Source organism: Peromyscus californicus, unplaced genomic scaffold (genome assembly GCF_007827085.1).
Source record: "Peromyscus californicus insignis strain IS unplaced genomic scaffold, ASM782708v3 Scaffold_17__1_contigs__length_78620276, whole genome shotgun sequence".
Taxonomy (NCBI): domain Eukaryota; kingdom Metazoa; phylum Chordata; class Mammalia; order Rodentia; family Cricetidae; genus Peromyscus; species Peromyscus californicus.
In genome coordinates this window covers 17678829-17691589 of record NW_026294469.1, presented here as the reverse complement: position 1 = coordinate 17691589, position 12761 = coordinate 17678829, and the positions used below count along the sequence as shown (strand labels likewise).

The following is a 12761-nucleotide window of genomic DNA, read 5'->3' as shown; positions in this document are numbered from 1 at the left end:
GCCACAATGACCCATTTATGGGTGGCTGAAATGGAAGGAATTGAATCCAGTCATTCTCATTCGTTTTAGAGATGTGTACCTTTAAAATGTCTTGACATAACATACTGGAATATGATATTCCACACAGAGTAATGAATTCCTTTAGATTAATACCCCATCTTGGTTAAAAGGAACATTCTTCTAAGAACCAAGGTGGTTCTTTTTTTCTGATTCTTTCTGGTATATCTCTCTTGAAGACAGAAAGTATGAGTTTGGGAAATGTTGCCTGGGAAAAAAAGTGGGACTAACTAGGAGAAAGGTCTTTGAAAGGGGACTAGGCATAATAAAGAACAGTAAGTTGACTTGAGGCCTCCTTTCCTCTAGTTGGCAGGGTCATTAACATTTAGTTAGAACTAATTACCATCATATCCCTCACCCACTAGGATCTCAGGTAGATTGATGTAGATGCATCCAAGAGTTGGCTCATGGAAGATATTTATGCCACTTTATTTTTACAGAGCAAATTATATTAAAGAACATTATACACCTTTGCATCAAGATTTGTCTCTGCCCGCAAGACACAAATAACTCATTAAGTGAACACCTTTGCTGAAAAGTATCATAAATAAAAACCACACCACATTTCATTGCTAGCTTTCACTGATTCTATTTACTTACTTGCGCATCTTGATTCATCTACTGCAAAAAGAAAGAAAATTAAAGAGGTGAAAAAAAACACTTAATTAAATTGTTTTCAAGCTTTGTTTTATTTTCATGTATGTGTGTGGGTATTCAGTCGTGAGTTCAGGCACCTGCAGAGGCCAGAGAGAGCACCAAATATTCTGGAACTTGAGTTCACAGCTGCCTGTGAACTGCCCAATGTGAACTAGAAACCAAATTTGGGTTCTCTGAAGAGCAGGAAGCATTCTTTAACTGCTGAGCCTCCACAACCTCCAATTTATATTTTTTGTGCAATATCTAGAGAACTAGTAAGAAACAAAACCAATCAACTTATTTATTTTGGAATTTGGCTGCCAATTGTGGTTAGTTTCCCCAACAGAGCAGCTGTTTTTTTTTTTGTTTTTTTTTTTTTTTTTTTTTTTTTTTGTGGAATCATGCACAAATATATCTTGATTTTTTTCTTTCATTTACTTATTCTGTGAAGCATGTACTGATAAGCACAGAGGGGCACTCAGAAATGACTGAAGGAAGGTGCTTGCCATCAAGGAACACACTGTATATTACTGAAAATAAACCCTTAAGCTGTAGAAGCAAAGGAACATATACAAAATTTTCAATGTTTTATTCAAATATTGAGGTAGAATAATATTTGGGAAAAGAGGGTGCACTACAATGTCTCACTCACCAGAATTACAACAAATATGTGCTGAACAAATGAATAGATGAGTGAATGAAACAAAATTATTTTGAAATTGGTTAATCAGGTTACATAGCATTGGAGTGGATGACAGATAGGGCATTTGTAAATAAGACAGAGTAAATGAAAAGACATTTTGTGGCAAGGAAAGGTAGAAAAGAATGAAAACCTATTCGGAGTTTCAGTAATATTTGTGCCGGGTGAGTTGGGTAAATTTGTTAAAACAAGGAAACTAGGAAAAATATTTGACAGATTAGGTCCATGAAGGGAAGGGAAATTGAAAATTTTGGATAAAATAGTTGCATTAATTCAAAGAAAGACAAGTTCAGTTCAATTTAAGTACTTTTATATGAAATGCTTACTAAACAATTTGACAGCAGCATGCAAAGGCAGGCATCTAAATATGCTTTGAGATTTTTAAAAATGTTTCTCTGGGGCTAGATAGGTGACTTGCTATGCAAATGGAAGAACCAGAGTTTGGATCTGCTGTATCACGTAAAATCCTGGGTGCAAGACCAACTTGGCTATCTCTTTCTTACCTGAGTAATGGAGGACTAAAGACAGGAGTCCTCAGGCCATCAGAGTATCTACGGGTTCCACAAATGACTCTGCCTCAAAGAATAAGACCAAGGCTGTCAAAGTAGAAACCCAGGTTTCTTCTTCTGTCCTCTGCACATGCATGGGCATGAATACCTGCACACAAACGTGTAGAAACAAATGTCATATTAAACAAACAAACACATGCACACATTCATATACACACAAGATAAAGCAAAATACAAATGCAGATCTTTCCTTAGACATTGTCCTACTGAGCCCCACACAAGACAGAGCCATGTGTGCTGAGTCAGTTGGAGATACCTGTGGATAGATTGTATGGTTGTATGCAATACACTCCCTGTACTATCTCATTAACTTTTTTTAAATGCTAAATTATGGTTTCAGTTTTTTTTCAATCTACTATGTCATATCCCTAGCTTGTCTCAAATAATAAAAATGAAATTGGACAGAGGATACTGTGTAGACATGATCAATTGACTTATGTGGAATATTATGAACTATTTAGAACACTGTTAGGTAGACATTCATATATAATGATCATTGATTGTTTACTTTACAATAATTTCCTAAATTGTATTTTAAAATGTTTTCCTTATGTGCTGATTTTATTATTCAATTTAAAAGTAATTTAAAAAATGATCATTCAAAAGGTTAGCTACTTGAATATGCCTTTTCAAGGTAGAAAATCTACTCTCAGAGAAATAAATATAGAGGTAGGCAACCAGAGTAAGCAACTTCACATGCTATGTGTCATTTATGAACTCTCTAAAGATCTTGAATTATAATAAGAAAGTTGAAGAACACATGTCCATGAACACCCATCTCTAAACACTACAGAGAAATGTCTCTTTAGTTATAGTAAGTTTGTAATCTTCTGGGAGATGGGTTGTCAGCTCCTATGTGCAGGCTCTTCAGCAGACAGAATAATGGTTTCTTTTTCCAGGGTCCTAGAAGCAATTTCCCTGACCCACTGTTGCAAAGTATCAGACGTCGTCAAGGTTCTATCCACTTGCTCCCTAATCAAACAGAGTAAAAACCATGATCATAAGTGCTATAACCCTGTGAATGGAGTGGTCACTTGTTTCCTCTTGGGCAGAGTGAAGGGGTAATAACTTAATGAAGGCATATTTTCCTAAGTTCATACAACAGCAAAATATCATTCCCTAGTTTACATTATCATTTTCCTACATACGTATTTACCTCCCTTACATTTATTAAATTATTTTTATTATCTTTAGAGATATATTCTCAAATAAAATGAGTAGCGTTTTGAATGAAAGATTCAATATCTGTAATTAATAAATGCACACATATGTATCTCTTTCCATTACTCTATTTCTCTTTAGATTTAATTATTTAAGATGGAAGTTATCCTTTAAATGAATACCAGAACTGACCCATTGAGGGATATCATTCTCCAAAAGGTGAACAAGAATCTTGATTGTAATATGTCCATTAAAATGTCCCCACAAACCTCTCCAGTCTAAATTATCTCAGGCTGCTGTGCCTTTCCAGCCTTATTGATTTGAAAAATAACAAACAAGTATAAATGACATTTACAGCTCTTAATTGGTGTCATTAGCGGTTCTTATTATTCCGCAGGACAAGCACTAACCCTTTATTGAGAATTCAGTGAGGCAGGTCTGCACGGGACTCATCAGCCTTAAAGACAAGTAATAAAACAGTCCAATGACTGACTTAGAGCCCTGTTCATCAACAAAGGCCACAGGCAGCCAGGCCCTATTTTCCCTTGATTTGTTTTATGCCATTTTCTAGACCTTAGGACTCAAACAAAACAACCTCAGACTGTACAGGGATTGGAGATGATTTCTCCTCCTACCCTCGAAAGCAGAATTCAGGGTTTTTTTGTATTGTGTCTTTGTTTGCTTAGCAATGCCTTCCCCAGCACATGGGGGAGCCAGAGGCAAGGCCTCTCCCTGACTTTTCTGGTCTTCCTCACTTGCAGTCACCTCAAACATCCACTCTCTATCGAGGAGCAGATGTTTTGCCTTTAACAGAACTCGGGATATAATTGAGTTTTCTATGTCCAGCCCCTACTTAGGGATGAATTGTGAGACAAGTGACTTTCCTGGATCCTAGTTGTATAACTAGCTTTCAGCTAATCCAATAGTTGACTCCTGGTACAAGATTAGCTGTGTTTGGTCTTCTTTAAAAAATTTAACTATTTATTTCATTTCTTAAGATTATGAAATTATTTCATCACTTCACCTTTCCTCCCTCCAAACACTCCTTTCTCTTTTTCAAATTCACCGCCTCTTTTTAAAATATGTGTATATATATATATATATATATATATATATATATATATATATATATACACACATATTTTGCTAAATACATAAATTTAACCTACTCAATGTGGATAATGTTACCTGTAGAGGATTAGGAGTTTTCTGAGAGAATCTATCTCCTAGTAATATAAGAAGTCACACCCATAAAGTCTCACTGACATGACTACCTAAACTTGAGATGAACAATGACAATAGCCAAGCTAGTATGGACAGGAGACCTCAACTTAATAGAAAACTACAAGCAACTAAACACTGAGGGTTGGAGAAATATCCTTCCCCTGTGAAGAGCACACCGGTTAGCTATCTAATATCAATGGTCAATTCGATTCTGTCCTTTTTGGCATGGGGAGCAAAGGCATGGAGAGGCCTTCTTGGTTTTTCAAAACAGCTTTGTTACTTGCCTTGGTTTTCAGAGGTCACTAGCCAATTCAGTCATCTACTGCTCCCACATTCTTTCCTCTTGTGACTGTCTTTGGGTCTAATTTGGTCTCACCATATGTTCAAGTTATCAGTTATGTTCTATTTGGATATCAATCACAGAGATTTTTTTTAATGTTTTATATTAACTGCAATGTGATTATACATTGATATTTAGGTTGCTTGGTTTTGTTTTGTTAAAAAAAAAACCCAGTGGTAAAAGCAAACATTCACCTTTCAATGTTGGAATCTTATATCTTTGACATTGACTAAATCCTTGAACACAAGTAGCTGTGCATGCAAATTTAATCATCTATAACTTTGTTTCCTTATAAATGAAATTCAAAATTCACATGTGGGAGGCTATCGCTTTTAATTTAGTAATTTATTTGCTGATGGAAAACTCATTGGAAATGTAGTATCTGATTCTCACCCACAACCTGCTTACTGCCTCACTGCATAAACTCAATGTGTGAAACAGAGAGTAGCCCCATCTGTGGACACTGAGCAAGTTGCTGTGTTAAAGACTGGCCTCTACTTCTCCGAGTTCTTTCTCAGCACTTTCCTACCAGGAGAACCTGAGCCATGCAGTAGCTCAACTTTGCTTCATGCTTTTCATTGTGGCAATTCGCAATCAACTCACAATGTCCGATTCAAATTAATACCCAGGGAATTATGGAAAATATATAGTATCATGAAATTATAGCATATAAGCTGAGACAAAAAATATACATAGAGAAAGTAGGATAAATTCAATTAGCTGCTTCTCCATGCCATTTAAAAGTTGAGTAAAAACTGTTTGTGTTTGTGATTAATACCTTATTTCATTGGTTTTCTTGCAAATATGACAGTCTGCTGTAAGTTCTGCCTGTCAATGAGGTGTTCTCAATCCGTATGGAAATGTGAATGCCTTTGTTTATTTTTATTTTTTAATTTTCTTAGAAAATCAACTCTATAGCTCTGTGTTCTATGGTGGGGTCAGTGCTGTAACCTCTCTTGAGTCACCTGTAGGTGATACATGGAAGCTGATAAATCCTTCTTACAGGGAATCAGTGAGCATACAAAATGCTGTGTTCCTGCTACTGGATTCAGTCAACCAAGGACAACATCTCTCTATGAGGAGACTTTGGGGACCAAGGTCTTATCTCACTGAACTCACTGCAGTTGATGCAAGTTAAGAAGTTGAGTTAATAAGTTTGGAAAAGAGGATGACAAGTGCAGTTTATGATAATGTGAGTTGGTGTCCCAAATGTGCATAAAATGGGAAAATATAGGTAGCCCTGTAGAACTGAAGAAAGGGGTGAGATGAAAAGATACTTCAAGCTGTGGATTTTTTATTTTGATTTTGAGATACTGATGGCCAGCTACTTGTTTGTGCCTGATGCAATTATTGAAAAATAAATACAATGTTTTCAATGACCAATAATTCATGATCGTTTGTTATATTTTTATCATCTTGCAATGAAACTGTGTTATCAACCAGCTGACAAGCTTTAGAAAAACTCATAAACATGTCATAAGGCCAAAGCGGATACTAAGTCCAGACCTCCACGGCATATTCCTGTTCCTGGTTACCCATCTCTATGGAGGGAGATTGTCTTCATCTTTCAGATAAATCCTGAGATATTTAAAAATCAACTCAGCTATAGTGATAACTGGCCTGAAAGTCCTCAGGAGGCATGGAAAGACGTTTTGGTCAGGGATAGTTTGAACCATCAAGGTTGGCACATTCTAGTTAGCTAGTGCTCATCCATGAATGACATGGGTTACTTTGCTAAACACATCTTACATATAGACTCTTTTTGAAAATGTAAGGCTTAGTGAGAGATGGCTAGGATTTTCTACAGAAGAACAAGACTATAGTTTTCTCTCAATTCATCCAGCAAACATATTGAATCTTAGGAGCAATAGCCCATCTGTGAAATTATTTAAATGGTGTTTTAGACCAAACCCATGAGTGGAGTGGAAAAAAGACAACCAAAGAAATAATATTTAAAATCTGTCTCTTGCTTAGGGTTCAGAAAGTCCTAACTTTGGAATAAAGTATCATTTATCCAATGACATTTTAGTCAATGATGTAGTAGAAATATCCTTCAATTGGGATTCATAAAATCCTGGATTTTAAACTCATATTTCTTCAGACTCACTCTGTGACCTTAAACTATTTACTTAATATTTCAAGATTCCAGTTTTTTACCATAAATGAAAGAAGCAGACCTAATGATTTCTGATATTCCTTCCAGCACTAACATTCTGGAAATTTATTCTTTGGCAATAGAAATCCTCAAATGAACATCCGCTTGAGGGTGCAATTGGTTTTACTAGCAGATGTACATTCTATGAACTACACAGAATTCAAAATACCACCTAAAAAAAGTGTAATATCGTTGCAGACACCATGGGGCTAAGAACGTCAGTCCTGAGAGTCTCAGATGGTGTCTACCTGGTCTTTGCTTCAAAAGTTGTTAGAATGAATTGTGCCTCAGTGGGAGGAAATGGCTAACAAGGATGTTTATTCTGTCAGGTAAAACTCCTTATAGCACTGGATTAACCGAAAAGCATTAATTTATACTTCAGATGTGTAGATACCTCTATAACAAACACTTCATGTATTAGTTGATAGAACCCAAGACTTCATTCTTAATTTCACATGCTTTCTAGGAAAGAAACAAAATTCAAGGAAAGCTAGAAGTGTCACCAGGAGCACATTTACTAGTTCTATATAGCTGAAGTTACACAGAACAAAAACTGTTAAACTAAGAAGTGCCCAGATTGTGCCATGATATTGTTAACTTCACAATAGTTAACCATGCACTTTCAAGAGTGTCTGTTATTTAGCCCCAGACATGGTCTGTGTTGTCTGCTGTTCTCACGAATGAAAGGAATTACATTGAGGGCTGAGGACAGAGATCAGCTCTGGAAAAAGCTACCCACAGCACAAATCATTTCTTGTGTTCTCAAACATTTTCCTCACATAGATTAGGAACCTGGATTGGAAGTATTTAGTATCAATTTCATCTCTGAAATTCTAAGATTCCATTAGATAAATATAGATAGATTATAGATACACAATAACTGATAAATAACAGAGAGACAAACACTTGCTTGATAGGCATATGTTTCAGAATTTTTTAAGAGGGTACAAGTAAAATGTCAAATTGAATGATGGCCCCAAGTTCTCAGTTTAAGAGACTTTTTTTTCTTGTCTGCTGTAGAAACAGATTAAACTAGAAAAATTCAAGTTATAAATATTTAAACTTCTTCTTTTTTTTTCCACTCAGAGCTTGGATACAGAGGCGTTAAGCACTTTAAGACATAGATTGAAAAGAAATGTCATTATCTTGATTTTCTGAATTGATTTGCTTAATAACAACACTTAGCATTTATATAGCGTTCTGTATTTCCAAATTGCTTTATAATCATTAATCAGTTAATTCATACAACCTCTCTGTGAGGTCAAGATTATTATCCCAATTTTACACACAAAGAAATTGAGATGTGTAGAAATTAAATGACTTACCCAAGGTCGTCGAGGAAATGAGTGACAGGGTGTGGATTAAAACCTGGAGACCGAGTCCACACTGGTGAAATGAATTGTAGAGTCGACACAATCAACTGAATAATTAAAGGAGAAACCACAATTTTCTTTCAAATAGAAAATTTACAGGATATCGGTCCCTAACTAAACTTGAGTTCTTAGAAAGCAGTGTCTCTCAGTTACTAATTTGCATTTTCACAAAGGACTCAACCAGACACACTTGTAAACAAAGCCTAATTTGTAATATCTTGTTCTTAATAGATGGCTACAGTTTTAATGATGTATGGGATTTCTGAAATGTTCTTCCTTCTAATATTTATTTGTGAAGTTTTCAAAACAGCCCTGTGATATGTTGAGTATGAATCTTTCTCCAGTTCCCCCTGTCCCATTTCAGGGAGGAAACCAGTACACAGCACACCAGTACACAGCTAGATTAAAACAGAGAATATTTTACTGTAAATTTAAAGTTGTGTGTATTAGACATCAAACCAAATAGGATGATGACATACTTAGACATGATTTTGTAGGTCACATCCCTTTTCAACTAATCTTTAAAAGATGATACTGAAATAAGACAAAACAGATTTTAAAATGTTTTGTTGTTGTTGTTGTTCTGTCTAGGAGGAAAAAGGGGACAAAAGGGAGAGGTTTGATAAGAAAGGGGAAGGGCAGCAGGATAGGAAGGAAATAAGCTCAAAACAAAATATATGTTTGTTTAAAACCTTTTTCAAAATCAGTAATATTTTTCTCCTTTCATTTTATTTTTTTAAAGAGAAAACAGAAGTTAGTTGATTTTCCATTAAGCAGAGTGGGGGAGCCTGAATGATGGAAGGTAACATTAAGGAAGACAGATGGTGCAGGACACTGGCTGGGCTCAATCTTTCCCCAAGAGGGGAGGAAGCAAGAATTCATGACAAAAAGGACCAGAACCATAATAAAAGGACCAGAACAATTCGGTATGTCCCGAGCTTGAGTCAAGATAGCAGATGACACCTGGGTTAGATAGAGAAAAACATGTAGAGATTTGTTTCAAGTCAATTGGTTTTCTCTGTTGCCATTGTTTCTCTCCCATGTATTAAGACCTTACAATGAAAACGAGCCCCGAAAGAAACACCTAGAACCTTCCACGGTTTGCTGTGCTTATACTTAGCTTTGGAACCCTGGCTAGTTTTTCCTGTCTGTGAACTCAAATTCCATACTACTCCTGGTGAGGTAGGCACTGATAAGATGGGTGAGCATTAGCTTAAGGCTATAAGCAGGCATTTGTCTGTTACCCAGTCTGCTACCTCCTGACTCAATGCCTTAGAACACTGGAACAGGGATACTTTTTAATTTTGGCTGAGGAAACAGATTTTTAAAGATGTCAAAGAGGTAACAGAACTGTTGAAATTCTGACTCATTGTTTTAAAGCCCAAGCTTGTATGTTTATTTGATAGATGTATCCAGAATAAGAAAGAAAAGAAAAGAAAAAGATGAACTTAGGATAACAGAAAATAATGAGACTTCAAGTAAATGACCAGGTCCCGATCATTGTCAACTGGGAAAGTCAACAATGCCAAGACAATCATTGATCTAATTTCCTGGTTTGCTGGCAAGAAATGTCACCTAAATGCTCTGAGTCACTGGGGAAACATTTCCTGTGATTTGAAACTGGAGAGCAAATCAAATATTAGATCCACAAAAATGGCAGAGCAACTAGCCCAACTCTCCCAGAGAAGTAACAAATACTAGCTCTATTTGAAATAATATTTATACATTTTATATGATACAACTAAATTTCCTACTTAATGGTGTGGTCGCCTGAAACACTCTGAAGTTTTGAAAATAAAATATTTTCCTCCTGGACAGTCGTGTCATTTTTCTGTGAAGCTGTGAATTTGCCTCATTTTTGCTTTTGTATCTTCTGCATTATATACATATTCTCCTGACACAGGAGTCTGACTGGATCACCCGAAGCTTTGATTATGTAGGAGATAACTACGTGTGCATTTCTAATTTTTGAACTCTGCTTTAGCCCTGCTTATGAGGGTGGAAAGGTAAGGACTTTGAGTTTAGAAACATCTAGGCTTTCATCTTAGTATTACCAACTATATATTATGAGAATTCTACCTTACCAATAATCTATCTATTTGTGAAGATCAAGGTAGAAATGTTTGAATCCTGATACAATTGAAGAAAGTAAAGAAACCTGTCTTGTTCCTAAGTATTACTCCCCAATGCAGTGACTCTGCACTGGATTTTCTTTCTTTTTCTTTTTACTTTTTATTTATTCTTCTCTCATTTATTACATCCTTACTACAGCCTCCCCTACCTCCAATCCACCCACCCTCTGCTTCCTCTCTCCTTCAGATCCACTGCTCTGTTTCCCTTTAGAAAAGAGCAGGCCTCCCAGTGGTATCCACTGATATCTTATTATTGCATAAAAAGATGCAATAAGACTAGGCACAAATTCTCCTATCAAGGCTGGACAAGGCAACCCATCAGGAGGAAAAGGTCCCAAGAGCAGTCAGAAGAGTAGAGATACCCTGACTCCCACTGTTAGGAGTCCCACAATCATCCAAATTAAACAACCACAGCATGTACACAGAGGACCTATGGAGGACCCCTGCAGGCTCTGTGATTGTTTCAGTCTCTGTGAATGCCAGTGAGCCCTGCTTATTTGATTATGTGGGCTGTGTTCTCCTGGTGTCCTCTACTCCTCTGGCTCCTGTAATCCTTCCTTCCACTCTTCTGTGGGGTTTCCCAGGCTCTGCCTAATGTTTGGGTGTGGATCTCTGCATCTCCTACCATCAGCTACAAGAGGAAGCCTCTCTGATGATGATTGGGCTAGACACAGAGTTATGAGTATAGCAGAATATCATAAGGAATCATTACATTGATTTTCTTTATTGGTCAGTCATGTGTGATTCTATCCTAGGTCTCTGAGTCATTCAGCTGCCAATTCCTGGCCATCCATGCAATGTAGAGCATGGGCTTCCTCTACACACAGTGCTACTTAGTGTATCATCCCACACATCTTCCCCTTTCAAATTCACATGTTTGTTTCTTACTGTCTCCACACCACTATCTTTATTTACTGTCTTGCAGTTTGTCTCTGAAAATGTTTTATAATTTTTTTTCAGGATAAGAGAAAGATTGTTTTTCAGTCTTTTAAAACTCTTTATGCCATCTATTTCAACATCCCTTATGCTGTGCCCACACACTATGTAAAATGTATTGGGTATGGTAGTGTTCATAATGACCCCGCCAACGTGGAGGCTAAGAAACTAGAATAACAAGTGTGATAGTACTTTGCTTATAATAGAGATATGATATCCTGTCTCAGAAAAAAAAATGGAAGGGGAAACAAACCTATCAGCATATTATCTGGTTTACACCTACAATTGAGGAAAAGGATGAGAAACTCAATATATAGTCGTCTTCTCTAAAAAGCCCTTAGGTTCTTGTTACTTGTATCCACTCATCTCTTTGGTCTCAATAAGGAAGACTGAAGATAGAACAGAATTTGTGATCCTCTGGCTTTGAGGTGTGGATGTCTAGGGTTATGTTGAAGAAAATTTGATGACATAAAGTGTAAATCCTAAGCTTGAACTTCCAACAAAAATACTATGCTTGAAAGCATGGGGTTTAAAGCCTCCATTTTATCATAAACTTCAATTTTTATTTGATTTTAGATTTTGTTTCCAATCCAGCTACTGTGCTTGTATGTGTAAAGTGCTTGAGAATTGCAGCAGTTGACATATGCTACCATCTAAGTAAATTTACCAATTTCTTTTTAAATTTTACAGATTTCTAAGACTTCGTTTGAACTTTCTCTATTTGAGTTTCCAGCTAATTTCTTTAATATCCTTTTAAAATAATATCTTTTTATTTTATGTTATAAATATATGCATATATAAGTGTTATGTATGTGCAGGACCCACTGTGGGTTAGAGGAGCTGTCATATCCTCTGAAGATGGAGTTACAGGTCGTTGTGAGCCATCATATGGGTGCTGGGAGCTAGACCAAGATTCCCTGCAAGTCTAGTAATTGCTGTCAAACATTGGTCATCACTCTAGCCCCTTCTTTAATAGACTTTACTTGAAATTTCTGGGTCAAATAAATGGATTTCTCTCAGCTTCTGTCCCATGATCATAATTATCCATATTAGGCTATGTATTTCTCCACCATTTTCTTTCAAGACATTGGAATGTAGACTATCCCTAGTCTTTGTATTCCTATTTAAATTCTGCTTGTGTTTAAATAGTACTCATCATATCCCTAGAAGAAGCCCTGGACCCACCCTCAGATCAGCTTTCACACTTACCTCTTCGTTAGCATTTATGTTGAGGGTTTTCTGCATTAGAAACACTGAACCAGCAATGGTTAAAGAGTTTGAGGTCTTCTAAGTGAAGGATTTCATCTCAAATCTCAGCATCAACCAGGAGCTCCTGAATGGTAAGAAACTTATTTCTCAACTTGTATCCTCTAAAAGACAGCCTTTCTAAAAGGTGCTTACAATATTGATGTGTTCATTGGTTTGGAAGAAGAAGAGAACAGAAAAGAATTCTGAGAAAGAGAGTAGTTGGCCTACAA

The 12761-nt window shown here is 36.4% G+C and overlaps 1 long non-coding RNA gene across 5 annotated transcripts in view; it reads right to left on the bottom strand.

Annotated features, from left to right (window-relative positions):
* Nucleotides 1–12761, bottom strand: part of LOC128112611 (uncharacterized) — a 235094-nt gene that overhangs the window by 82095 nt on the left and 140238 nt on the right. For 4 of the 5 annotated variants that reach the window (XR_008219058.1, XR_008219055.1, XR_008219054.1 and 1 more), the window contains 3 exons: nucleotides 8168–8262; nucleotides 1897–2050; nucleotides 658–678 (listed from right to left, as the gene is read on the bottom strand). This is a non-coding gene — a long non-coding RNA (uncharacterized LOC128112611). The remainder of the gene's footprint in view (nucleotides 1–657; nucleotides 679–1896; nucleotides 2051–8167; nucleotides 8263–12761) is intronic. The other variant, XR_008219056.1, reaches the window with a different exon arrangement.